The sequence below is a fragment of the Grampus griseus genome (genome assembly GCF_964374135.1).
Source record: "Grampus griseus genome assembly, chromosome: 9".
NCBI classification, from domain to species: domain Eukaryota; kingdom Metazoa; phylum Chordata; class Mammalia; order Artiodactyla; family Delphinidae; genus Grampus; species Grampus griseus.
In genome coordinates this window covers 20,140,425-20,165,812 of record NC_139003.1, presented here as the reverse complement: position 1 = coordinate 20,165,812, position 25,388 = coordinate 20,140,425, and the positions used below count along the sequence as shown (strand labels likewise).

At 51.5% G+C, this 25,388-nt stretch overlaps 1 protein-coding gene across 2 annotated transcripts in view; it reads right to left on the bottom strand.

Annotated features, from left to right (window-relative positions):
• Positions 1 to 25,388, bottom strand: part of PLXNA4 (plexin A4) — a 607,888-nt gene that overhangs the window by 431,157 nt on the left and 151,343 nt on the right. Inside the window, exon 1 of one of the 2 annotated variants that reach the window (XM_082661366.1) lies at positions 19,870 to 20,158. The exons of the other annotated variant lie outside the window; for it this stretch is intronic. The gene's annotated coding sequence lies outside the window, so the exon portion shown is untranslated. Of the gene's footprint in view, positions 1 to 19,869; positions 20,159 to 25,388 lie in introns of those variants that run through there. 2 annotated transcript variants of the gene reach the window in all.

Here is a 25,388-nt window from a genome sequence, read left to right as displayed (position 1 = left end):
GGTGAGAATGAGGGAAAGCATCCTCTCTGGTCAGCCCCAGCTTGGTGGGCAGATGGCATCTTGGTGGAAGAAAAAGACAAGTCTTTCCTGAGCAAGGAGATGCAACAAAGCTTGGCCAGTGGGACATGGGCAAAATGGCAGCTCTCACTCCCCCCTGAGTCATGGACACACTAGAGCCCCAGAGGCCCTGTCTGAAGAAAGAGAAGGAGAGGTAGAAAGGAAGCAGCTTCACTCGGACTGGAGTTCTTAGGGAAAAATGCAATTACTTCCCAGTTTTGTCCAAGGATACCCTTTGGAGATATAGGGATAGACAAATAGACATATGTATATGTGTGTGTGTGTGTGTGTGTGTGTGTGTGTGTGTACATACAGATATATCCATATCCCATACCTATATCTGTATCTGTATCTATATCTATATCTACATACTGACTATTTTCAAACCAAAAATACCAGGACACAAGCTCTGGCAATGGTATAGAATACCTGAAGTGAAGTCTGTTTCTAGTAAATCTGGGGCCCGTGGTCACTACTGATAGGCTAAAGAGTGGAGGATGGCTGTGACAAGGTTCCTGGGGTGACACTGTGCCAGTGGGTGCCTCCTTTCCTGCAGGGACACAGGAGAAGTGACAGGACTTTCCGTGGTGTGTGTGCAGCAGAAGGACTGTCTCATTCAGAGCTGGCCTCTGTTCACAGAGGCCCCACATCTTTAAAATCCACCAACACACTGAAAGTTACCAGACTCCCCAAGCGTTTGTTCCCTCTCCACAGTGGCTAATCAGCTTTCTCCACAGTCAACCAGTGGCTCCTTCCTCCCTCAGCTAGAGTGTTGCTGGGAACAATGCAATGTTTCAAGCTTAATAGTTTGTCAACACGCAGAGGTTCTACTGCTCTCAGAGCTGAGGGGCCGGGAGGAACTGGCTGTGCTCTGGCAACCAGGGTGTCACAGGGCAACGGATTCTGACTGGATCATTGGACACACGCAGTGAAAACCATGCAGGAAAATCCCAGAGGCCCTTACTGTCTAGTTTAAGGCTATCTTACCAGGAAATCAGGGCCTGGAACTGAAGACAACTGAGATGGGCTGTTTCCGTAAGTATCTCCCATTGGACGCAGGTGAATATATCCAGGTATGTCAATTCCATGTACACTGGACCCACCTCTCTGGTCTCCAATGGACCATGTCAGCTTTATGACTTTGTAGCAGGCAGACGTTAGCAGATGCCCCATCCTGCAGTGCTTGACGTAATTATCAGGTAGGCTCCAGGCAATAATTACCCATTAACGGTTAGTCACTGCCTTGAGTTAAAGCCAAGAGTCTCCTACTTGCTCTCCCTTAAACCAAATCTAGGGGCCTGGGTGGTAAACCTGAAAAAAGAGCAACCATCGCCACCGCCTGGCAAGAAAAGCACATTATCTAAGATACCACTGAAGGTAAAACATACATAAAAACAACGTATGTTTACAGGTGTGCATTGGCAAAACGGATGGCTGAACTGAGCACAGATTGAATATATAAACATGGGTGTTAAATTTAAACTCCAGGCAAATGCTGGATCTTCCAAAAACGAAGGAATCCCTGCATATGCTTTTAAATCTTTTTTTAAGAGGCCATACTTAGAAGGAGAGCCAGGATCCATGGGACCAGCCACCCGCTGCGGAACCTCAAGGCAGCAGGCACACTGGAGCCCAGTGTTAGAAACAGACGTGACTATCTATAAACCAAGAAAATTGAAGTGCTTTAACCCAGCAGAGTAGCAAGAAGCATAACTAACAAGTTTTAGGTATCTGAAGAGGAGGCAATAATTTTCAGCAACATTGTGAGCATTTAATATGTGCTGAGCAGTGTGTATTATGTCACTTGATTGTCCCAGTAATCCTGTCATGTATTACTTTACCTGTTTAATGATAAGAAACCTGAACATCAGAAAGGATAGGTAACATGCCCAATGTCACATAGCCAAGGAGCCAGGCTTTGATGACGCCTGTAACTTACTTTAAATAAAACAGTAAACAGTGTGGTATAATGTACGGAAGTTAGTTTTAATCTACGCCCAAGGATGGTTAGTCAACATCTGAAGTACTGACATGAAAAATGCATACACTCTCCAGGGCTGCTGACTTGGCTTTTGAAAGACTCACATCAGAGTCTACCCTGAGTCTTTCAACTACACTATCTTGATCAGCACCATTGGGTTTGTTAAAAAGCATAAGAGATGTTAGAAACAATTTTGCAGTGGGAAATTAAGCAGTGTCAAAGACAGACGACTGGATAGAATACTGTCCAGGCACCTCCGCCCTATGGTACAAGAATCTGGCAAGCCCAGAGCATTTGCGTCTTGGCTCAGGGCTCCCATTTTGTTTCATCTTTCAAAAGATTCTGTCCTCTGATCCCACTAGAAGGTGAGCTGAAACCTATAACCAAAACATTGTTGCATCTGCCTCAAGTAAACCTTCCTTTAAATAAACCTCTCAGAGTCATGTTAGGGACTAAATGTTTGTGTCCTCCCAAAACTCCTATGTTGAGATCCTAATCCCCAATGTGATGGTATTAGGAGGTGGGGCCTTTACAAGGTAATTAGGTCATGAGGGTGGAGCCCTCCTGAGTAGGATTAGAAGAGAACAAGTGCCCCCCCGCCCCCCCCACCCCACCCCCCACCCCCCGCTCTTTCTCTCATACAAGGAGAAGACAGTCATCTGTACACCAGAAAGAAAATCTTCACCAAGAACTGAACCATACTGGCACCCTAATCTTGGACTTCCAGTCTCCAGAACTGTGAGAAATGTCTGCTGCTTCAGCTACCCTGTCTATGGTATGGTGTTATAGCAGCCTAAACTGACCAAGACAGTCACTAAGTCAGCGCTTCCCAAACTTTCTCACTTCCTGACACACACACAGCAAATGATAATATTTGTACTACAGCCTGGAGCTAGAGAGGCTGGCTTGGGTGCTCTGCCAGCTGCACACTCCATGCATCCGCCAGCAGGGCTGAAGGAACTCGCCATCCCTGGCATACTAGCTGGGAAGAATGCAGGGTCTTCCCTGCGCTTCAAGAACAGGTGACTGCTTTTGTGTCTCCTCACCAACAAAGATGGGCACGTGTGGTGGAATCCAGTCTGATACCTGCTTTGTTGGGAGGTTGTAGGGGGAGGAGGCCTACAGCGCTCATCTATTTGTAATCATTGGAAACTGAACCCCCAAATAATCTGTTCATTGGGAATGGCCAAGTTGGCGTAAGCCGGGTTGCAACGCCAGGTCTGTCTGCTTCCAAAGTCTTTGCTGGGTGCTCGTGGCTCCATTGTTTCTCGGGCCCAAAGAAGCTTAATCAATGGTTATTTGTCAAACCTACAAGGGGAGCTCTCCAGGGAACGCCATGCCAAAGGGTTCTGTCCTTGGTGCTCTGCAGTTTCACATTTTTATAAGTAATTTGAATGAAGACACTTATCAGATTTGCAGATGACAAACTCTAGGACTTGTGAAGGTCAAATGAGATACTACGGGAGAAGTCATGTGGTCCCTATTGGTGATAATGACACACAATTCAAAACTATCTTATCAGGCTGGAACAGGGTCCAAACTGGACTCCGAAATGAAATGGAATGTGATAACCATAACCATTTCAAAAAAATATGCCTGGATGAAGTACCAGATGGCAGAATTTGACATAAAATACGAGTGTGGGAGGCGTATACAGATCCACCGGTTATGGACCAGCAGTGGGATGGAGCTGCCCCTAGATTGTAAGGAAGCCTTTGGCAAACAACCCTGCCACCGGGGAGTCCTGACACTGGGATCTGGCGCCCCGCCTCCCAGACTCCCACCTTCTCCACACATCAGTCTCAAAGTCAGACGTGGAGTCAGACCTAACCACGCATGGCGGCAATGAGCTCTCAATCTGCCTGGCAAGGTCATTAGAAGAGAAAGAACCCATTGTGTGCCACCAAAACGGGGTTGCTTGCATCCCCCGCAAAGACGCCCAACTTGCCAGCACAGCCTAGATGTGTGGCTCAGAGAAAAGAGTGGAAGGAGAGTAGATAAGAGCCTGGAATTTAAGATCTTCTTCACACAAGATGGAAGGAATAGGGGGAAAGGGGGAACATAAAAGCAGGCAATTAACTACCAAGGGGCAATCATTTGTCCCCTGAATAAAAATCTCTTTATTTCCTTGAATTTCACTTTGATGTCATCTTTTTTCTTTTTTCACTTTTGTGAAACCTCAGAACCTTCTGGCCTAAGACCACAGGAAGGCAGCCAAGTTTAATGGGGTCTTCATTTCAGAAAGGAAGTAACAGCAGTTCCTATGTCCTCCCAGGCAATACAGTAAGTCTGTGATCAAGACTCCAACTCAGTAGATGCTTTATTCACAATCACTGAGCAATGACGATTAAATAGAAGACTACACACCAGCACACAGTCACCACTGCGTGCTGACTTTCCTGTGACGCTACTTCCCACTTCCTGTGGACTCGCAGTTGTTTCATTACGTGTGATGCCCTCTACCGTCTGACCATTCTAGCACCCCTCTTTTTAAGCTCAGGATATCAAGAAAGAAACTAAGCCACCCTATTATTGGAGGCCAACAGAACTGCAAATAGGTATGAGACAGTTGCCTGCTTTCAAGAAGCTTTCAATTAAGGGGAAATATGAGAGGTAAATGCTAAAAATACAAGTCAATAGATTGTATATTACAAATAAATTCTTGGCAGCTTGAATCTGCAGAGAGTTTCTAGCTATACGGCTGCTATCTTGACACAAAAGTTCCTGGGGCTGGCTCACGTCTGGAACGCAGACAAGGCTACGTGCAAAATTTGTTAGCTGGGAAAAACTCTTCCAGGCCTAAAGATTTTTTAAAATTTGCAAATATAAATGCCATTCTTTCAAAACAATACGTGCTGGGGAAATGTTGCTTGATATTTTTAGGAGTTGCTTTTCTCTCTCTGGCCACATGATATTCCTCAAGCTTTACACTCAAGCTCTCTGGAACACTCCAAACATGGGCATCTTCAAATTAAAGCAAGAGAACTTCTATTGCATCCCCAATCCTAGATGCCAAGAATATACCATTTCGCCTAATAAGGGCAGCCACACATATAATTACAGGTTTTAAAAAATACTTAATTCATCTGTTTTGAAGTATTTGCCACGAAGCATTGGGTCTTGCTAGTATCGAGTCCTAAAAGAAGGAATGAGGAGGTTACAATGAACAGCAGCAACGTCCTCGTGAAATCGGGCCTGGGTTTAGCAAAGCTTGCTCTCCCCCACTGCCCCCAGCACCCAGCCCAGGGCCCAGCCACAGCCAGACCCGCTGTCCAATTCGACACTGCACACAGTCGGCAGCTCAAGTATGTGCACCTTTCTTGGATCTTCTCATCTGACCACAGAACCAGAAGCCGCTTTGACATCTGATAAGCACAGGTCAGTGGGAAGTCTCTACAGTGACACTTAGGGGGCAGCGAGGTAGAAAGGCAGGAGCAGTGGGGATTCCCTGCCTCTATCCCAGACTCAGAGGCAGCCTTGGAGAGGAATGGGCTCAGCAAGCCGCCCCCCACCCCATCTCCCAGCATGCAGAGTCAGGCGTAGAGGATGCCACCAGCACAGCCCCGGGCGACGTCAACTGGTCTATTTTGGTCCTAACCACACATCACTGTGGTTAAATTACTTCCCTTCTTAGGACCCCGGGCCCTGCCCTCTGCCCCCTACTAGGGAAACAAGTTGCCACCAGATAAACTGGGAAAACTACTGAGCTCCCTGAGACCAGCAGCACAGCAACATAAATACATTATGTACTGAGTGCAGCTGATAACATGTACAAGGGCTGGGTACAGAGGCGTGGCGCGGGAAGAGCAGAAACCCTGTCATCTCTGTACGGCTCTGAGAAGGTTAGAGCTCAAAAATACCTACCCTGGGGGATTCCCTGGTGGCGCAGTGGTTGAGAATCTGCCTGCCAATGCGGGGGACATGGGTTCATGCCCTGGTCTGGGAGGATCCCACATGCCGCAGACCAGCTGGGCCCGTGAGCCACAACTGCTGAGCCTGCGTGTCCGGAGCCTGCGCTCCGCAACGGGAGAGGCCACGACAGTGAGAGGCCCGCGCAAAATAAATAAATAAATAAATAAAAAATAAATAAAGAATACCTACCCTGCCCACTGTTCCCCCTCCACAAGAGAGACCACAGTACAAGCCATTTTGATTAGCTGCTCTGAGACACCCAGGAGCAACCCAGAGAAGAGAGTAGCCCCATTGTTTCCCTTGAAATTGAACTGCAATTTTGCAGCTGAAGAGACCCTTTGGGGCTGAACTACCAGAATCCCTCATTCGAGAGGGCCGCTGTGAGCTGCGTCCATGCCAGCTGGATACCTCGACCCGTCGGCAGACCCCCAGCCCCACGTGAGCCTGGTGACCTTCCACGGCAGCACAGCGGGGCTGGGGGTGGACTTGAAGGAGTTAGATATTTTTCTCTCCAAACTCTGCTCAAGACAAATGGCCTATTTTCTAAAGTTCCCACAGTATAAGCACAAGAGGCTACAAGTTTTGCCACCAGCCACTTCTACATCTCCTGGGCTTAACGGGGACCACCACATGACAAAAGCGTCCCTGCAGAATGCAAAGCACTGGACACTGAGATGCTGACTCATTTTTTCCCCACATATTGCAAAGAGGCGGGAAGGAACCCTGCTTGAGTAGCTACTAGGTGCTAGGCTGCTCGTATTTTAATTCAAATACTTTCACCATAAATGTGTGAAGCAAAGTGTGACTACAGCGAATGGAACCTGCGGCCCCCTGGAGACGGACCGTCCCACCGCGTCCCATCGTGGGAATCATACAGATTTTTCTTGAAGGCTCTCTGGACCAAGCAAAACCTCCCAAGTGGCCAGATCCTACCTGCAGGCCTGGATTGCACAGACTGGTCCCTACTCCAGGACACAAAATTAGACAAACGAGATGTTACATTTCTAAAGGGTGAGATCAAAATGTTAATCCCCATCTCTCAGCTCAGGGTGGAGCTCATTTCCCCAAACCACACTGTTTTGAGTGTGTCCACATTGAAAATGGGGTGAACACACCAAGAAAGGGAACAAGCTAATGCCCAGAACAGACCTGGTCATTCTCCTTTGCTGAATTCTATTCTGCCTTTATTCCGGTCTTACTCCGTAATCGTCTGTGAATGACTCAACCTTCCGGAACCATGCTTTTTCCATTGGAAAATAACAGAGATCTCCTAAGGCAAGGTGAATGTCTGGATGTTTTCAGAATAATCTCAAGCAAAATGTTCAAGATAGTATGTTTAATTCAAAACATGAAGCACTTGAAAAATGTAAAATCTATATGTGGGTTTTCTTGCTTCTTTACCAAGCTTCTGCCAGATCCCAAAAGGAGCTCCTCTGTCTACCAACGGGGCCAGAAGTAAACAGCAGAGTACAAGCACAGAGAGGCTGCTGCCAACAGCACAAGCGCCCCACACGCACTGGCCTCACCTCCACCCACACATCATCCCACGTGCACCTCAATTCACCACGTCCAGAAAGACCACATCCCCGCCCCTCAACCCAGTCTCGGTCTAGAAATCTATAGCTCAGTGAAGGGTGTCGCCTTCCACCAGCTGCCCAAGCCGGACACCTGCAAGACATCCCCAAGTCCCCCGCCCCTCCCTCCTACCACCTTCCCCACCATATCCACCATCTGTCAGCTCTAACTCCCAGGGACCTGTCAAATCTGTCCCTTTCTCTGCTTTGCGACCACTTTGGGCAGCCCTCGTCCATGTCTCCTGCATTACCATAATAGCCTCACTTCTGATTCTTCCTCCACAATGCAAAGCTGGTCTCGTTGATTCCTCATTTGGAGATCCCCAGGCCTCGCCACTGCCTGCCGAATGAAACGCTTATCTGGACGCTTCTCCTGGTCCTGGTCCTGGCCCAGCCCCCAGGGGTGTTTGCGCCTGGTCCCACTTCCCACCTCTGCTGTGGGCGCTCACCTCTCCATGCCTTGCCTATGCCGCTTCCTCCCCCAGGCACCTCTTCCCCATGTGTTCACAAGGCCAGTCCCACTCACCCTTCAAAACACCCTTCAAACCTCCGAGTGATGGCCCCTCCTCCTCCAGAAGAACTTCGCCACATCCTGCCTTTCGTATCTGGACAGGCGCCCCTTCTTACACCTTCTCAGGAGGCCCTCTGCCTGCACAGAGCCCACGTCTTACCACCCCGTGTTTAATTATCTATAAACGTGTGCGCTGTGGCCACACCAAGCTGTGGGCTCTCCCATGGCAGGAACTGGGGCTTTCATCCCTGTACAGCCAAACTCTTGCATCGTGCCTAGCACATAGTAGGCCCTCAATAACTATTGACTAATTGATGGATCGATCAATTCATTGGCTAAATATTCCTTAGCTCACATCTACCTAACTAAACTATGTAAAATATATGTATGGAGCAAAGTGAATGGTAGATACGGAAGGAAATCAAGACCTTTTTCCTTTCCCCGCAGGCCCCCATTAACCTACTACTGCCAGTATCGGGACTCCCCCTCCTGCCCCGGCCTCTGGACTCCTGCACTCACCATTTCCTCCAACGGTTTCCTGCTATCCCATGTGCATTCTCCCTTCTGACCCTCCGCAAGCTGCTTTTATCACTTACAGCTCTTCACCAGATCAGCAAACACAGGAGCTGGTAAAGGTGCAATGGTGAGAGGCCTAAGCTGAAACATTATTCTCTCTTACTTGATTTTCTCTAACCTTGCGTGTAAATAGAACCTTCCTTCTGACGCTCACCTGGTCCTTTAATATGCATAGCTACGTTCATCCTCACCTCCTGAGCTTCAGGTCAGGAACAGCAAGGGCTTATTCTGACTTGAAAGAAAGAGAAATTGAGGCCTAGCCCAGAGAAGGAACTTGGCTGAAAGAGATTCAGCAAACCTAGGATTAGAAGCTGGGTCTCCTGATTCCCTGGCCAGCACATAATACTTCTTCAATTGCTCCGAAAATGAAAACCTCAGGATTATTTTGCAGGAGAGAAAAAAATAAGCCTCAAGAAGCTGTTGCCACATTTCTGACAAGCTCCACTCAGAGGGCACCATAACTTACATAAATGATTTCCTATTACACCGCCATTGTCACCGCAACATGACAGTGCTGCAGCCTTCTTGAAGTGTTCTCTTTGTTGTTTTTCTGTACAGATCCCCCGGAAAGAAGAATCAAATATGGTCCGATAGGAAAACAAACCACACGGCACCTGCAGACCCAGATTCCCCTTCTGCATGACTCCTCCTGAGAAGGACCAAAGAAAAGGCTCTGAATGGTCCCCCCTGGGCCTGAGCCCTCTCCCACCTGCCCTGTTCCCAGAGTTCTGCTGTGTCCCCGCAAATAGGATTCTTTTTTTTTTTTTTTAATGAAAGCCAACAGTTTATGAAGAAGAAATGAAGTGGCAATTTCCCAGCATGCCTAGGAACCATACAAGCTGTCGTCAGGGCCTTCCTTTCAAAGGGTGACCGCTACACTCCACCAGAGTCAAGAGTGACAGAGCTCCAGTGCTTGACTTACAACTGCTTCATCAGAGCAAGATATTTTAAATTTAAAACTCACTGCAGTTGGATTCAAACTCAGCCGGGACTTGATTTACTGCTAATTCATGTCTCCGATTCCTATAATTCTAAACTCAGTCGCCAAACAGTTTAATGCTGCTAGAATCACCAGTGCTATGCTTTATGAATGGGCGTCAGGGGAACTTTCTTAGTAAGTGTGTGTTAGCAACTGTTATTCACTTTGGAAAAGGAACGCAGGGCTTGGGCAAAGCATGGTGAGGCGCTATAATTAGGCACGTGGGTCCCCAGGTGATCCAAATCCAAGTACTATGGGGGTGATACCCCACCCCAGCTCACACACACACATACACACACACACACACACACACACACGTGCATGCCCACACACATCATTACCTAGGCAGGAGGAACACCGGGCAGTGAAAAGCTTCCCATGGGAAATGCCTAGCTCTGCTCTCTGGATCACTACCCAACGGTAGAAACCATGAATTTACAGTCTAATTAGAAACGTTTGACCTCTCTAGGGTAGCAAAGTTTCTTCCCTGAGAGAAAATTTGTTTAAACCATCCAACATTTGAGGAGCTGTATCTTAATAACTCACGCCTTTTTTGTTAATTCAGAACATTTATCTTTGCCAGTTACACTGAAGTCTCTTATTCAGTAAGTGTAGCTGAAAAAATATATTGAGAAGGTGAATGTCATTACTCACGTATCTTGCAAACATCCATCTCGATCTATTACGTGCGACCGAAAAGTGCTATACTTGTTGGAAACGTTTCCACAAACCTGTCAGAACTGCAATCACACTCCTTAAAATGGTCCCTTTAGAAAATACACATCTGAAGGCACCAGGGTCGCCAACATCTCATAGCAATTCACAGCCATTTCTGAGATTCCCTAAAGCAAATGACAAGGACAAGAGGAAGCTGAGCTCCTCTGGAAGCTGCACCTCACCAGTCCCTATTTTAAGAGCACAGTACATTTGTTCTCCTGTTTTCTTCTCCTCCAAACTACATTCAAACCTGAAAGCTTCCAGATGAAGGCCAGCATCTCCTAAAATGCTTTCTGGGGAACACTTGTTCCAAGAAATGTCAACAGGTTTAAATACACCCACGCAAAGGGATCCCTCCACTGAAAAAAATGGTTTGCTAAAAATAATTAACCAGAATTCTCTGTAGCCAAACTTCTTTGCCTTTAATGTGCATCTTGAATCTCCAAAGGAGGACACGGCATAAAGTGTTTGCAAGATTTACTTAGCCACAAACGCCTTTTCTGTGGGGGGGGGGGGGAGCTCATCTTTGGGATCCTCTGGGAAATGCAGTTTGGTCATCCCTCCCAATCTATGGGCATCTAAACCCATAGTGAGCTTTACATGAAGAGCAAGAATTCATTTCCGTGTGCATCAGCATGAAGAGACCACGGCCCCTACCTGCCCCCCAACCACCATCGCCCAGGACACTCTAGGGTGATTGATGGGTTCAGCCTGCGCTTGTCTTGGTTCATCTTAATCTTCTGAAACAGCCACAGCCTTGATGTGGTTCGAAGCCAGCCCCTGCCAGACAGCTGGTTCACTCTTTCCTAGTTCTCTCCTTTACAGACTGTTCATCTCCTCTCCTTCTCCTCCACTCATTCATTCTTTTTACTCAGCACATATTTACTGATTGCTTCCAGTAAGACAGGCCCTACGCTGGGTACCAAGGATACAAGAGAAGGAAGAAACGGTCCCTGTCGTCTAAAGACATAAATAAATAAGTAATTTCAATGCTATTGGCATCATGGCCAGCAGCAGCTTCTTTAGCACCATTAAAAAGTATGAATTAAGTTCCTGATTACACAATAGACTGCTTCAAGCAGGGGCTGGTCCCTGACCCTCTGGGAGCAGGAAACCTTAGGCAGCCCTGCTAATGCAGACACGTCTCAAAGTCAGTGAGTGGCTGGCAACAATCACCAGTTAAGGGCAAGTGCATTTAGGGGAAGAAGACAGGGGTCAGTATCTAATGACAAAGAGAGCAGGGAAAGGGGTCACAAGCAGAGTGGGACCATCAGTCCTTTGCCCCACCTGACCCTAGAGGAGCTTCAAAGTACAAGAGTTGTTTAAAAAAAAAAAAAAAAAAAGGAGAGGTGCTGACTCCAGGCAATGACCTATGGAAAATTTTTATGCAGAAATGTCCCCTGTTGCCTTGTATTTCAACGCTTACAATAATTTTTTAAAACTGAAAGGGGGCAAAGGTCATTTGCATCTGTCCCCAGCTTCCCAGCAGCTGTGCCCCTCTGCCATCACAAACAGAAGTGTCTGAGATGTTCACATACCACCACGTGGAAGGCATGCCTTTAGTCAATGAGCCCTACAAGATAGGAAACCTGGCTGGAACGCATGCTTCACCTGGTTCCTCTGGGGTTTAAACTGGGCGATCCATAGTGTAGTTGGCTATTTTGGCCAGAGTCGTGAATGCTGGGGGCTGAAGGAGGCCTTACTGGAGCATCCTGCTGTGGTTCGCTGACTCTGTTCTGAAGAACCATATCTTCCTTATATGGAACCCATTATCACAGACCCTCAATTTACGTACCTGCCCAGATCGCTCAACCCCACCAAACATCCCACCCCACCCCCAATTCTGGGCTTCAACCCCCTGCCCTGCTCCCAGCTGGAGCGGCCCCTGGGACACCGCACCCCATTCATTCCTCTGCTCCTAAAGTTCCTGCTCCCTTTCTTCCCTCAGGGGCAAAGGTCAGGGTCCTGCAGGTGCAACACCTTCAGGCCCACTCGGGGGGAGCCCCACGGAAGCCCCAGCCCCCGGGCCTGACCCCATAGGCTCTAGTTTGACCTGGCATCACGACCCCAAGGGGCGGGGGAGTTTCTGCCTCGTGGGGTAAAAGGTGCCCAGGGAGCTGCAGCAGGAAGAACCCAGCAGGAGGATGGATGCCGGCCATACCCACCCTCCAGACTTTTCTGAGACCGTGTTCCCATCAGGCTTCTCCCGGTACGTCCTGAGCACCTGAGCGACCAGCTGTGTTTCCTCGGGAAGCTGTGGCTAGCTTGGTGATACGTCATTCTTTGTGCATTCCTTCCCTCCCTCTCCTCCCTCCTTTCTGCAGTCTTGCTGCCCTGGGATTCCACCCCTCAGCAAAGTGCTACCACATCAGCTTTTGCCTTGGGCTCTGCTTTCTAGGAAACCCAGGCCAAGACTGGGGGTGAGGGGACAGGCAAGGGTGTCAGGCCCTGGGCTCCTCCATCACTTTCACCAGAACAGTCCATCTTGCCTCTGTTCTGTGTATTAGAATTCCACGTAAAATTGAATTTGAATAGAGAATTCCACTGCATAAATATTTTTTAAATCACTCATCTTGACCAATCCCCTCATTTTATAAATGGTAATACTGAAACATCAGGTGATTTTTTTCCCAAGACCCCTTTGCTGGTAAGTGACAGAGCTGGAATCATCTACATCTGTCCCCAAAAGCTAGCTTTTCCCACAACACCAGTGCTGTTTCACCAGGGGGACATACCAGCATCATGTAGGAACCTGAGAAAATATACACCTCCTGGATCTCATTCCTGTCTGAGAACCTCTCGGCTGCCTTGGAAGGACAAGGGGCAAACACTGAATGTGGAGTTGAACTGTCTACCCACCTGGCAAAATTCTTCTTGGAACGCCAGTATCTATATAATCACCAGAACCTAGTACTTAGTGTGAAAATTCAACTGAAACTTTTATTATAGACTCCACCCCTTCACTCACAGTCGGGAGCAGGCAAATGAAAGTGCTTGTTTTAGTCCAGCATTTCTTGGGGGGTTCCCAGGGCCACTGCACAGTATATCTACTTCTTGTAGTTTTAACCAATCCACATTCTAGTGCTTAAAGGCTCTGAGAAGTCCTGCAACAAAGAACCTCTTTCTCTCTGGTTTACACTCAGGATTTCTCAAACTTCTTTTTTTTTTTTTTTTTTTTGTGGTACGAGGGCCTCTCACTGTTGTGGCCTCTCCCGTTGCGGAGCACAGGCTCCGGACGCGCAGGCTCAGCCGCCATGGCTCACGGGCCCAGCCGCTCCGCAGCATGTGGGATCTTCCCGGACCGGAGCACGAACCCGCGCCCCCCGTATCGGCAGGCGGACTCTCAACCACTGCGCCACCAGGGAAGCCCTCTCAAACTTCTCTGACCGTGAAAACTGTGTATGTGTACCACCTATTCACAGAATATGCTCTGTGAAATTCTGCTCTACTGTAGGTATCACCTTCGGGCAGCAGGACTGAGATGGAGAGGAAGAAAATCCACGCTAACCTTCTCTGCAAAGTTAGCTGACGTTCCACGCAGGCTGGTTCAATCACACATCCCAGGGGCTGCCGCCCTGCCAGGCCCTCCTCTCATTGTCTATTCCCTCCACGAGAGGAGAAGCGATCGTCCAGCTCTCCTCGGCTTCCTGTCCCTCCTCTTGACCTCTGGGCCAAAGCCAAAGAATGGTTTGTTCACGCCCTGGTGCCCGACCCCACTCTACCCAGAAGGAAATCCATGAGTTGGGCTTGTAGCAGACAAGTTCAATGAGGATGTGAAGTGGGAACCCGATCTTGAGTGAAGACCAGGAAAGCCTTTGACCAGCTCCGGTTTTCCTTTCCTCTGGTTCCACTGACCTCTTCCTCCACAGCTCCTCTCCTCATGGTTCCTAATGAAAATCCTTGTCCCTGGAAGACCTTGGGAATTGATTCGGCTAGTCTGAGTTCAGCACATCGACTGCAGAGACGATATCCTCTTAGCTAGTGATCTGTTTTCTGTTGGATTGACAAAACATTCCAAAATCCAATTTGCTGTTGCGAATCCTGGTTCACGGAGAACGCGCCGTGGAGAGGGCGGGGGGTAGCCAAGCTTAGCTGGCAAAGAGAGGATGCCTGAGGTCTCGCACACACCTGTTGGCATGAGTCTGAGCAGGCCAACGGTGGCAGCCATTCCTGCTGCTGCCCAGAGGGGTGGTGATGAAATCCGAGTGCACTCTTCCAGCCACCTCAAGTTTGGCAGAAGCTTCATTCACTTCAGCGTAGAGGAGAAGCCAAATAAATAACGTGCAGAATAAAAGGTTGTGGTCCAGAGGGAAAAACCAAACTAACTGCAGCACCTGCCGATGCTCCCTGACGTGTTCAGGCCAGAGAGGTCAGGTCAGGCAGCTCAGTAGGCCCGACGTTCAGGTGGGACAGCACCCATCCAGGCGCACGGACTCCAGCAGGGCCTCACTGCCCATACCTCTCAGAATCGGGATGTCATTCCTAACTAAGCGCTACGCTTGCACTAAGTGTGCACAAAGACCTTCCTCACCCACAGCCCGTTTCCACCGATTTCCAGTGAATCTCTGCTCCAACACCATATGGTCCAGGCACCCAGCACAGCATGACATCCACAGACAAAGATTCCTTCCCTGCCTCTGTCTTCCAAAATCTGGAACCCTAGGGCTAATCAATGAACGAGCCAGCGAGTATTGAGCACCTACTATGAGCATCTTTCCCCAAGAACGAAGAGACTAGGTACCGCGTAGCAGCCCGGGGCATTCATTCCATCTTAGTTCCCAGACCAGTAAAATGAGAATAAACAATCCCCACCTTACAGGGTGATTTGAAGGATTAAGTGAGAGAGTGCCGTTTCTACAGCGCCAGCAAATTGGAAGTAGCCACTGGGAGAACTAGACTCCTACCAGCACAAGACTCAGAGCCTCACAGGATGAAAAGCAGAGAGCGGGACACACTCATTCACTCCTCCTCCGTTTTTTCCCAGGATGAAACAGGAGCTGACAAATGAGGTAAGAGTCACCCTCAGAAACCGAGCACTCTGCCAGAATGATCCTCGCAATTTCACAACCAACGACAGTCAAGGATAAGGCTCGGCCCCATGTGATGAAGGGGGAAGTCGAGGTTCAAAACATGAATAGATTTGCCTGGCGTCACAGAGGCGGTCCAAGGGAGAAACCAGATCTTCTAAACTTCACCCCAGCCCACTCTCCCACAAACCTCCCCAGGGTTTGCTAAGGATGCAAACTGCATAGTAACAAGGAGGGAGGTCCGTCTGCCTAGGCTGAGACCTGGCTCCACCCGCTACCAGCTGTGTGACCTTGGACAATATCCTCACCTACCCCCCACTTCCCCCCATCTCAGTTTCCTCGCCAGGAAATGGGGATAGTAACAGTGAGCGCCTCTCTGGGCTGTTACAAGGAAGACGTGGGGCCAACCTGTGCAAACCCTTAAATGATGCCTCCCCCAAGTAAGTGCTCAATAAATACTAGCCAGCGTCGTCATCATTAATTATTATTATTTTCCACTCTGTTGTTTTCACAAGGACAAATACCAACGTCCTCACCACCTCTTCCCTGGGGAGGCTGATGCCACCTGACCATAAGCACGGGGATCCTGGGGCTCACGCAGACTCACCCTGGGCCTCGGGAAGCTTTTCTTCCAAGCTGCTTCATACCAAGCAGGGAAGCAGCCTCCTCCTTCTGGAACAAGGCCTCTGTTCTGGGAATTAGGACCCCCTGCCTTTCTCCACTTTCAAGATCCATCTCTTACCACTTCGCAGCAGAGCCCCCTTCCGTCTCCCTGCTGACTCCACGTTCCTGCCACAACTAAAAGGCTCCAGTCTGGACAGTAAGGAGGGAAGAAGGAAGAGGGGGTCAAGTCCAGACCGAGGGAGGGGATCAGGTGGCGGTGCATGGTAGGGAGCAGTGGGACTCACAGCCACTAAAGAGGAAGCTAGTGTCCGCAGGGCTGCACGTGGACCCAGCCTCGATCAACAGAACCTATCGGGTAATTACCCTAATCACGTGCATCTCCCCAACAGTCGTTTGATTTATTAGTGCGCCATCTTTTTTAAATGCCGCTCTTAAATATAAATAACACTTAATCATCCAGCTGTCGTTAAATTCATGTTATATTGATTTCTTGGAGTGCCACAAATTTGAGGGCGAATGGGCCGGTGGATGTATGCACAAAGCCACGAGGTGGATTAGCAAGGGGGTGGAGGAGGGATGGGAGGAAAGGGAGGTGGGAAGGAGGAGGGGATGTCAAGGGAGAGAAATGAGCCCTGCTCAACTGCCGGAGGGTCTGAGCCAGTTTCACATTGGGCAGCGCTGGACACAAGTAAGAAGAGGAGAAGAGAGCCCAGAAGGACTGGCGCATCTGTTGCACAGACTCATCACAGCCTAGAGCGCGGGTCGGTTTTCTGTTGTCACAGCCCATTGCTGAAGCCACCGCAACAGGTCTCCAAGGTGGCATTGTCTGTGCAGTGGTTTCTCCGGGTGAGCAGGGGGGAGAAACAACTGAAAAAATGCCCCCTCGCTGGCTAGGAGGAGAGAGATCGGCAGCCGTTTCTTTGCATCAAAGCTTGGTGATAACTAGGAGTTAAGCGGGGGTGATTTCCCCACCCCCTTAGCTCTCTCTCCACTTCAGGACTGCTGCCTCCCTAGAAAGCCCCCACTTAATTCCCAGCAGCCCTCATTGTGATTAAAAGGATCCGAGGCCAGGTGTAGGCAGACTCTGCCCTGCAGATTTCCCTGTCTGCGGGGAGCAGCGGCTGCGGCAGAAGCAGCGGGCGAGGGAGAGGTGCAGAGAAGCAAAAAGGAAACAAGTTGGTGGCCTCAGATTCCTCCGGAAACGTTTGCAGAGCGCGTCGGTGGGCATCCAGAATGAAGTGCTGGGAGGACAGAGGAGAGCACGGGAGTACCAAATAGGGCAAAAAGAACGGCTCGTGGGCAACCCAGGCCGCGCTCTCACAGCAGAGGCGCCTGGAGCACAGCCCGGCAGCAGGGAGGGTCTGCTGAAAAGAAGCTTTCGCGGTTGGGGTTTTTCCAGTTTGATTCCCTTCCGAGCAGTGAGGAAGACCCCAGAGAACTTAAAAGGAAGGTCACAGAGGAGTGGTGGAGAGGGAGAGTGGCAACGTGACATGCTCCGGGGCTGGGCCAGAGAACCCGGAAAAAATGAGATGTACAGCCAGCTTTACATAGATGTTAATTAACGCCTGCTTTGTCCTAGAAACCAAACTGGTACCTAACACTAAGTTCGGAAAGTGTGGGGATTTTTTGACCCACGCTAAAAAACGTTTAGCTTATCACCGGCATAATGACTGCTGGCTTAGCGTGAATGTGATGGGTCCTGAGACTGCAAACATCCGAGAAAGGAAAGAAGGTAGGGGAAGGAAGCAGAGAAAGGGGCAGAGGTCTACGAGGAAGACGCACAGCCATTTCAGGCCGCTCTGGACTGCACCTTTTTGCCCCTTCAAGGTCCCGTGAGGAAACGTCTACCTGGGAGCCACCCACTGTCGCTGGAGTTCCCTATTTCTGTAGAAAACCGTGTGCTGCCCCACGCGTATGTGGAATCTCCCTGGCCACTCACCCAAAGGGCATGCGAGCAAAGTGTTCCGGTTCTTCCACAGCCCGAAAGACAGAGCTGGGTCCTGTTGTCACATGTGGATGGACGAGCTGACCACATACAGCAAGGCTCTTTGAGAAGGCGTGTGCATATCTGGGTATGTGTACACACAACCACCATTCTTAAAAAGAAAATAATGTCTGTTCCCCTGACTGGGTTCTCCCCATTGTGAGAGCTTTGCTTTATTCCATCTACCCTTTTTCAATCAATCAAAGGGCAGCTCACACAGCGCACAGCGGGGAACACAATCTCCCTCCCGGGGACGTCTGGTTCTTTCCTCCCCAGCCTAGCCGAAGACCTTTTCAGGAGCTGAAAAAAGTTTGGAAATAGCAGAGATGGGGGTACGAAGAGGGCCCTTTAGTTCAGCACCCATCTTCAGGATTTACAGAATTAACCAAATCCTGTGCCCAGCACTGAGGCCCACTTGTTCAAAAGAATGTTGCCTCCTTTCTCCTCATGTTCTGGAAAACTCCCAACATATTTTTCCCACTGGTGGGTTTGTAGGACACTCTGAACACATGATCTTGTATAGAGAGCACAAGCTGATTCCATTTCTTGCCAAGCTGCCCAACAAGCTACGCCAAAAGGGACAGCTATAGAAACGCAGAACTTGGCTATATCTATATTCAACTCCAAAATAATGTTGTACCTGGGTCTCACATTCTCCTCCCTACAATTGAGCCCTGAATGAACTGGCCTTTGGCCACCCCCCCGCAAAGTGGGAACTATGAAAAACCCCTTTTGGAACCCCACCCCCTCCCACCTCCTACAGAAAAAGTTTGAAAATGAGCAGCCTGTGAAACTCCAGCCGGGGAGAAAAAGAAAGGACGAGCTTTAGGGAAATAGAACCTTGAACCACAGGCTTCTGGAGAGTGATTCTCCACGTCAAGAGCAGCCTGGCTCTGGGAGATGCTGCCAGACCCAGGAATGCCTGGCCTTCTTGTAGGGTGGACACTGCTGAGGTGGTCATGAGAGGGGGGAACCCTCCTCCCTTCCTGCACTGCACCCCCCTCCATCCCCCTTCTAGTTCTATTTCTCAGACACACCGCTCGGAAAGGCATGTGGCAGGTGTTAGGCGCGGGCACAGGGGAAGCAGCCCCACGCTTCCCTGCACAGTGCAGAGAGGCTAGGGACACCCAAGTGCGTGTAAGATTGCTGCTGTCCACAGACTGGAGACGTGAGTAGGTTAGACGTTTTACGGAGGATCCGACCCCACACACTCTCCCTAGACAAACAACACACCCAAAGCCATGCTTAAGCCCCTTCCTGCCTGAAATCCAGGCGCATTGCCGGGAAAGCAGTGCCTCGCTTCAGAAAGGCGTTTGTGCTGCCTCTTACTGGGGAAACGCAGTGTCTGTTCCATATGCACCGCCCTACAGAACTGCCGCCCCATCCGCCTCTGTGGCCTCCTCCCCGCGCGCTGGGCCACCACGCTCTCCAAAGATCTGTCTGAGTATCTGTCGGTCTGTCTCGCGTTAAAATCCCACGGTGCGCAAAGGCCACGGAGCAGAGATTACACTGGGCGGGTCTCCCAAGACCATTACTTCTCCTGTTTTTTAAACCAGCCAGGGATGCCAGCGGCTGGGAACTGAAAAAAATCGCTCCCTCAACCTAGCCAGGTGGGAGGGAGAGGCAGTAATACACAGAATCCCACCCCGAAAGTCCTGGTTAGAGAAGTCTGAGTTCGGGAGCGTCAGAGGAGAAAGAACATGGGAAATACCTGATCCGGCCGCGCGGCACCTACGTGGGTGTCCAGGTGGGACGTGGGCAGGTGCGTGTGCATGGCGTGTGCCCGTGTGTATATGTGTGTGCGCCCGTGTGTGTGTGCGTGCGTGCAGGGGGCTGGCTCCGGGGCATTCGAGGACTCCGGACCGAGCCGGCATCTCCTCCCGCGCTGCCCTCGTCCGCCCGCCTGGCCGCCCGGCCGGCTCCTTACCTGCAAGCGCCGCTTTGCCTGCTTCAGCGGGAGCGCCGCATTGACACTGCAGATGGTGCCGGTGCCGCTGCCTCTCGCCCTCCTCTGAACGTGTGCGTGTGCGCGCGTGTGGCTGCCTCCTCCAGCCCCAGCCCCGAACCAACGAACGCGAATACTCCACCGAGGCACGGGGAACCCGGGGGGAGGCCAGGGAAACGGAGGGCGAAATCAGAGCCTACGGGGCTTGACAGCTCCTCTGGCGGCGGCCAAGGTGGGCAGAATGTCCAACAAAAAGGTCGGGAAATGCGGCTCGCTTCCAAGCACCCCTTTCCCCACCCACCCAGCCCTGGAGCCCGAGCAGTAGCGGCGGCTCTCGGGGGCTGCGGTGGCGACGCGGGGCCGCCCCCTTCGTCCCCACCCCCGCGGGCTGAATGTCCTTGATGCCAAGCGGGCACGGCGGCGTCACTCCGCGCCGCCCATGCTCGCCAGGTCGGGCCGCTGCCCGGGCGAGGCGAGTGCGCGGGGGACCCGCCGGGGAGCGCTGTTGGCGCCTCGGCGCGCCTCGCTGGGTAGCGGCGGCCGCCCCCCGGCCACACGCGGCCGGCCGCGCCGCAGCTGCCCCCGCCTCCACCCGGGGCCGGGCCGGGCCGGGCCGAGGGGCCGGAGCTGGGGGGCCGCTGGAGCCGCTGGCTGCTCCCCGGGGAGGCGCGGGGCGGCGGCGGCCGCCGGCGCTGCGGCAGCGGAGAGCGCGGCCGCGGGCCGAGCCGGGCCTCCCGGGCGCGTCCCCTGGCCCCCCGGGCGGGCTGCTTGCAAAGTTTGCAGGGGGCAGGGAGCGGGGCCGCCGCTGGCTCGGCCGCCGCCGGAGCTCCCGGGCTGCCTGCTGCCGCCGCGGCTCGCTGCTGCTGTGCATTGAAGCCCGGCCAAGCGCTGCAAAAACTCCAGCTGCCTGGCGCTCTCTGGGTCCTCCTCTCCTCCCTCCCGCCCTCCCCGCTTCCCAGCCTCCCTCCCTCCCTCGCCTCGCCCCCGCCCCTCCCCGCCGCCCGCCGCCCGCCAACCGCCGCCGCTCTCTCCCTGGCTCGTGCTGGCTGGCTTGGAGCTCGGCTGACAGCTAGACCGCCCGAGAGCTGCCGGCAGAGGGGGCAGGGGGCAGGGGACGCCTCCCCGCACCCCGCGCCCGCCGCCGCCCGCCTAGCCCCCGCTCTCCGCTCCCACGTTTGCGGACACCCGCCGGGCGACCCTGCCTGCGGCTGTGTGGGGCAGAGGGGCCCGTACGGGGGATGAGGCACACAGCCGCCTCGGAAGGTCCGGATGTGGGCGCCGACGGTCGGAGGGACCCGCAGGTGCTCAGAGCCGACACCGACACAGGCACCCATGCCGAATCAGAACCCCTCCCCAGAACCCTCACACAGGACCTGAGGACGGGGAGGCTGGGTGAGATAGCATGGGTGGCCAAGGGCGCTAGAGCTCGCTGGGTAACCTGACTCGTCTAGTCCTGTTTCTACTAAGAGGCCGACCGGCTCCTCTCTTCTCCAAAACCCTAGATCCTAGGCAGCACTGTGCCCCATCCTCCAAGAGAAACTGAAGGGATTCCCACACTTATTTAGCCCCAGACTTCCACGGATTCCTCACTCATCCCCACAATACCACAACCCCCCAAAATGGCACCATCAACTGTGCCCACCCCATGGGCAACCACCAAGGATGACCCTCGAAAGGAGCCCATGGTTTCTGGCTTCCTCCCTCGTGGCTGTCCACTTTCCTTTTTCCCCACAGCCAGCAACTTCCTGTCCATTCCTGTCCTCCCATCAAGACACCTTAAGGGAATCTTATTAGGTGGAAATGACTGACAACAGCATACATTTCTATGCCTTCCTGTAGGGCTTCTATTTTCAGAGATCAGAGTTGTAAACCAGGGAGACTGAAACCAGCTGTGTGCTGACAGGGTATACAAGCCCCAAGGTGGACGGCACACTCGGGTCAGGCCGGGCCCACCTAGACAGGCCTTGCTGAAGCTTTGCTTTGGAGAGGTGGCTGCCTGGATGAGAAGGAGAGAGCCAAGCCAGACTGAGGATGAAACCAGACGTTGGGTTGTTTGGCGGAAGGGTATTCCAGGAGACAGAGTGGAGCCTTGAGAGCCTCTGGTCCTCTGCTGAGTATCGCAGGGCACAGAAAGAAGCAAGGAGTGATCTTATTAGCTTGCGTTAATACATTGATCCGGCTCCTCTCTTCTCAGAAACCCCAGATGCCAGACTCTAGATAAGGCATGCGATATCAGGTTAGTTTCAGAAGTCCAGAGAAACATAACGAAATAACTCGATGCTGCTGCTTCTTGGACCTCCATCCGGAGTTGAGGAAGCCCAGGGCCAAATGTTTCTCCAGGCAGGACTGAGACTAGGGACAGACAAGCCAGGCGCCCAGGAGGCACTCACACTCAGGGCTCCTTCTTGTCAGGCTGTCCTCACCCTGGTCGTGGTCCCACTTCGAGGTATCTTCTGTAAAATTGCTACACGGGACCATCTCAGGCCTTTCTCAGAGGTGACAGCCCAGACAGCCCCATGAAAAACCCTAATGGGTTACTTATGGAATACAGTTCCATAAAAGTGGGAGGGAGGGGGGGATCCTTTCAAATGTCTGTTTGCCACTCAGCTTTCAGGGCATGCCATAAAAATGCTGGAAGAGGGGGAGAGGGAGTGAGAAAAACAGCTCTGCTTCCATTCTCAGCCATCTAGCATGTATTTTTAATACAACTTGATTTTTTCACTTGTAGCTTGTGTGTGTGTGTGTGTGTGTGTGTGTGTGTGTGTGTGACTATTGCTGGTAAGACACAGGTCCATTTTCTGATGGATGGATGGGAAGTCAAAGATCTTTTTTTTTTAGCGGTAGCAGATAAAATGTATTTATTATTCTTTATCTCCTGCCTAGTGTGTGGCGTCATTTATTTTCATTCAGAGAAATGAATGCCATGTGGTGCCTGGCATAGCCAAATGACAGAGAAGAAGTGAGGCGAAGAGTTGGCCCGACAGTGGGCAGGTGAGGGGCGCCAGTGGGGCTGAATGGCCAACGGTCTTTTCCTTCCTTCCCCTTCCAATTAACAACCAGGTGAAAGGTGTGCTGAATGGGGCAGTTATAATGTCTCCGTAAGGAAGAACAGAGCAGTCAAATTAGCAACAGTGTGGGACCTGATTTTTTTAAATTAATGATGGCCCCTTGGATTTGCTCTCTCAAGGCTGGGGAGATGGGAGATGGGTTGGGATGAGTAGTGCTCTAGACCGGAAGTTAGAAGACCTGGGTCCTTGAGCTGGCTCTGACATCCGCCAACTCCATAATTTGGGGGTAGATCAGACTTTCTCAGTGACACTCTATCTTCTCACCTGCCCCATTTACCCCTTGGAGATAGTGACATTCAAGGGAGACACTATCTATTCATGCGCTTGGAAACTCTAAGGTAAGTGTGATACACACGTAAGGGATCAGCATTGCTTTTCAAAGACCACGTCTTTTTTAAATAGCACCACACAGTGAGGGCTGGAAGGTCCTCTGTCATCTTGACCATTCTCGGTGGTCAGACACACTAGGAAAGGCAGCCTCCATACTGGTTCAAAGCAGGTTTCTGCAGTAGGTACAAACCCTCCTAGCTCCCACACGTCCCCCAATCCCACCGGCTGTGGAGCGGCAAAGAGAGACACGAGCTTTTCTCCTGCTGACAGTGGGTCTGTAAGTCACCCACTCCCCCCCCACCCCCACCCCCCGGGACGCTGAGTAGGTCGTTGGCTGGCTTACGGCCACAAGAGGGAGAAGCTAAATGGCGCATTGCTTCATAAAGTCCTGTGTTCTAAGGAGGCTACTTTTGTGGCAATTTGGTGGTAGTTTATTGAGGGGTTTGAGGAGTAGAGTTTTGGCTCATCTTTCAGGCTGAATAAAAGGCCAGATTTAATAGGAGAGAGGAGAAGAAATCCTTACGTTTTCCTTCACTTAGCCACCACTGTTTGATTAGTCTAGGAACAGAACTTCTATTTAAGTTGATTAAAAGCCAGATTTGCTCATTAAATAAATCACCAGAGCCTGGTGGTACTATAGAGAATTCCCCGCCCCCCCCCCCCCCCCAGTAGCTGGCCCCATGGCTGGGTTTCAGACGGAGCACCCGGTGCTGGATGAAAAACGACAGGCAGTCCGCGGCTTAAAAACCTAAATTGTGGCGCCACCTGCAGGAGAGTAGAAATATCAACATTATCCCAACTCAGCAGAGACTGGGAGGAAAGAGCCTTCCTCCATGACCCTGCGCTGGAAACAGAAGGCCAGGGTTCCAGACAGCGAGAAGGGCCCAACTCCCCACTGACCCCTGATTTCCAGGTGTGTCACCAGATGTCCACCACATACTCCAGCGGGCTGCAGCCTTCTGAAAGCTGCCATTTCGTGGTACGCGCAGCTGCTCTCAAGATTCTCAGTCTATTGAAACAAACTTATTCTTTCCTGTTTCCTAAGGGGTTAAGTCAGCCTCTAACCCAAGCGTTCTATTTCCAAGACTCCAGGCCATAAAATAGTAAAAACAGGACGGAGAAACGACTGCCCTTGGAGGAGGGTGGAGGAGGAGCGTCCCTATGTCACCCCACTTCCTGATTGTACTTGACCTTGGTGGCTGGGTATTGTTAGTAGACCCAAACCATCTCAGGCTTCTCCAGCCTGTGGGTGCTAGCGAGGACACAGTGATGGTCGCATCTGAATCTCACCTCTCAGCCTTCTCCTGCTCATGCAGACTTGGCCTCCACTGATAGCCCCCTCCCTGTCTCCTCCCATGTGACAGAGACCCCCAAGGGTGGCTGTGCTGAGCGGCAAGTGTGATCATGTTATTCTTCACAGGCCTCGTCATGGAAGTCCACTGCCACAAGCCACGTGATGGAAGGACACCTCTGCATCACCTCTGCCCACCTATACCGCTGGGCAAGGCCAGCCCCGCCGCTCTGCTGTGGCTTCCCAGGCCACACCAGGGGTCTGGTGCCAAGGTTGGGGGGGGATGCTCGCTCCCTTCCCCCACTCACACACCGTGTGGATCTTGGTCATCTGGGCCCCGAAGCAGCTCCCACACCTCCCGGGGTCTAAGTCTTAATCCCCTTCCTCCCCAGACGCCTTCACCTACCACCTCTCTCCAGCATTCTTCCTTCTCCTCCAACTAATGAGCAAACTTGTCTTTTCAACTGCAGGAATCAGAAATGGGAGGATGCAAGGGGTGGGGTAGGCATGTGACCTAACTCAACTGGCCAGAAACAGCAGAGTCCCAGCTCTGGCCAACTCCATATCTGGCTACAACAAGAAAATGTAAACACTTCCGTGTGACCCTTTTTGGGGGTTCAGTCCCAGGAGGCGTGAGGTCCTATAGCACGCCTGAACTCCAAGAACCAGATGCCATTCATGGCCTCCACGTGAAGGCTCCGTCTTGCCTCTGCCCCACTCACCTGCCAAGCAGCTTAAGCTAGTCACTTGGCCTCTATGACTGGGGTACAAAGAGCACAAAGGCCTCAGTTGTTTTCCTTGTACTGAAGATG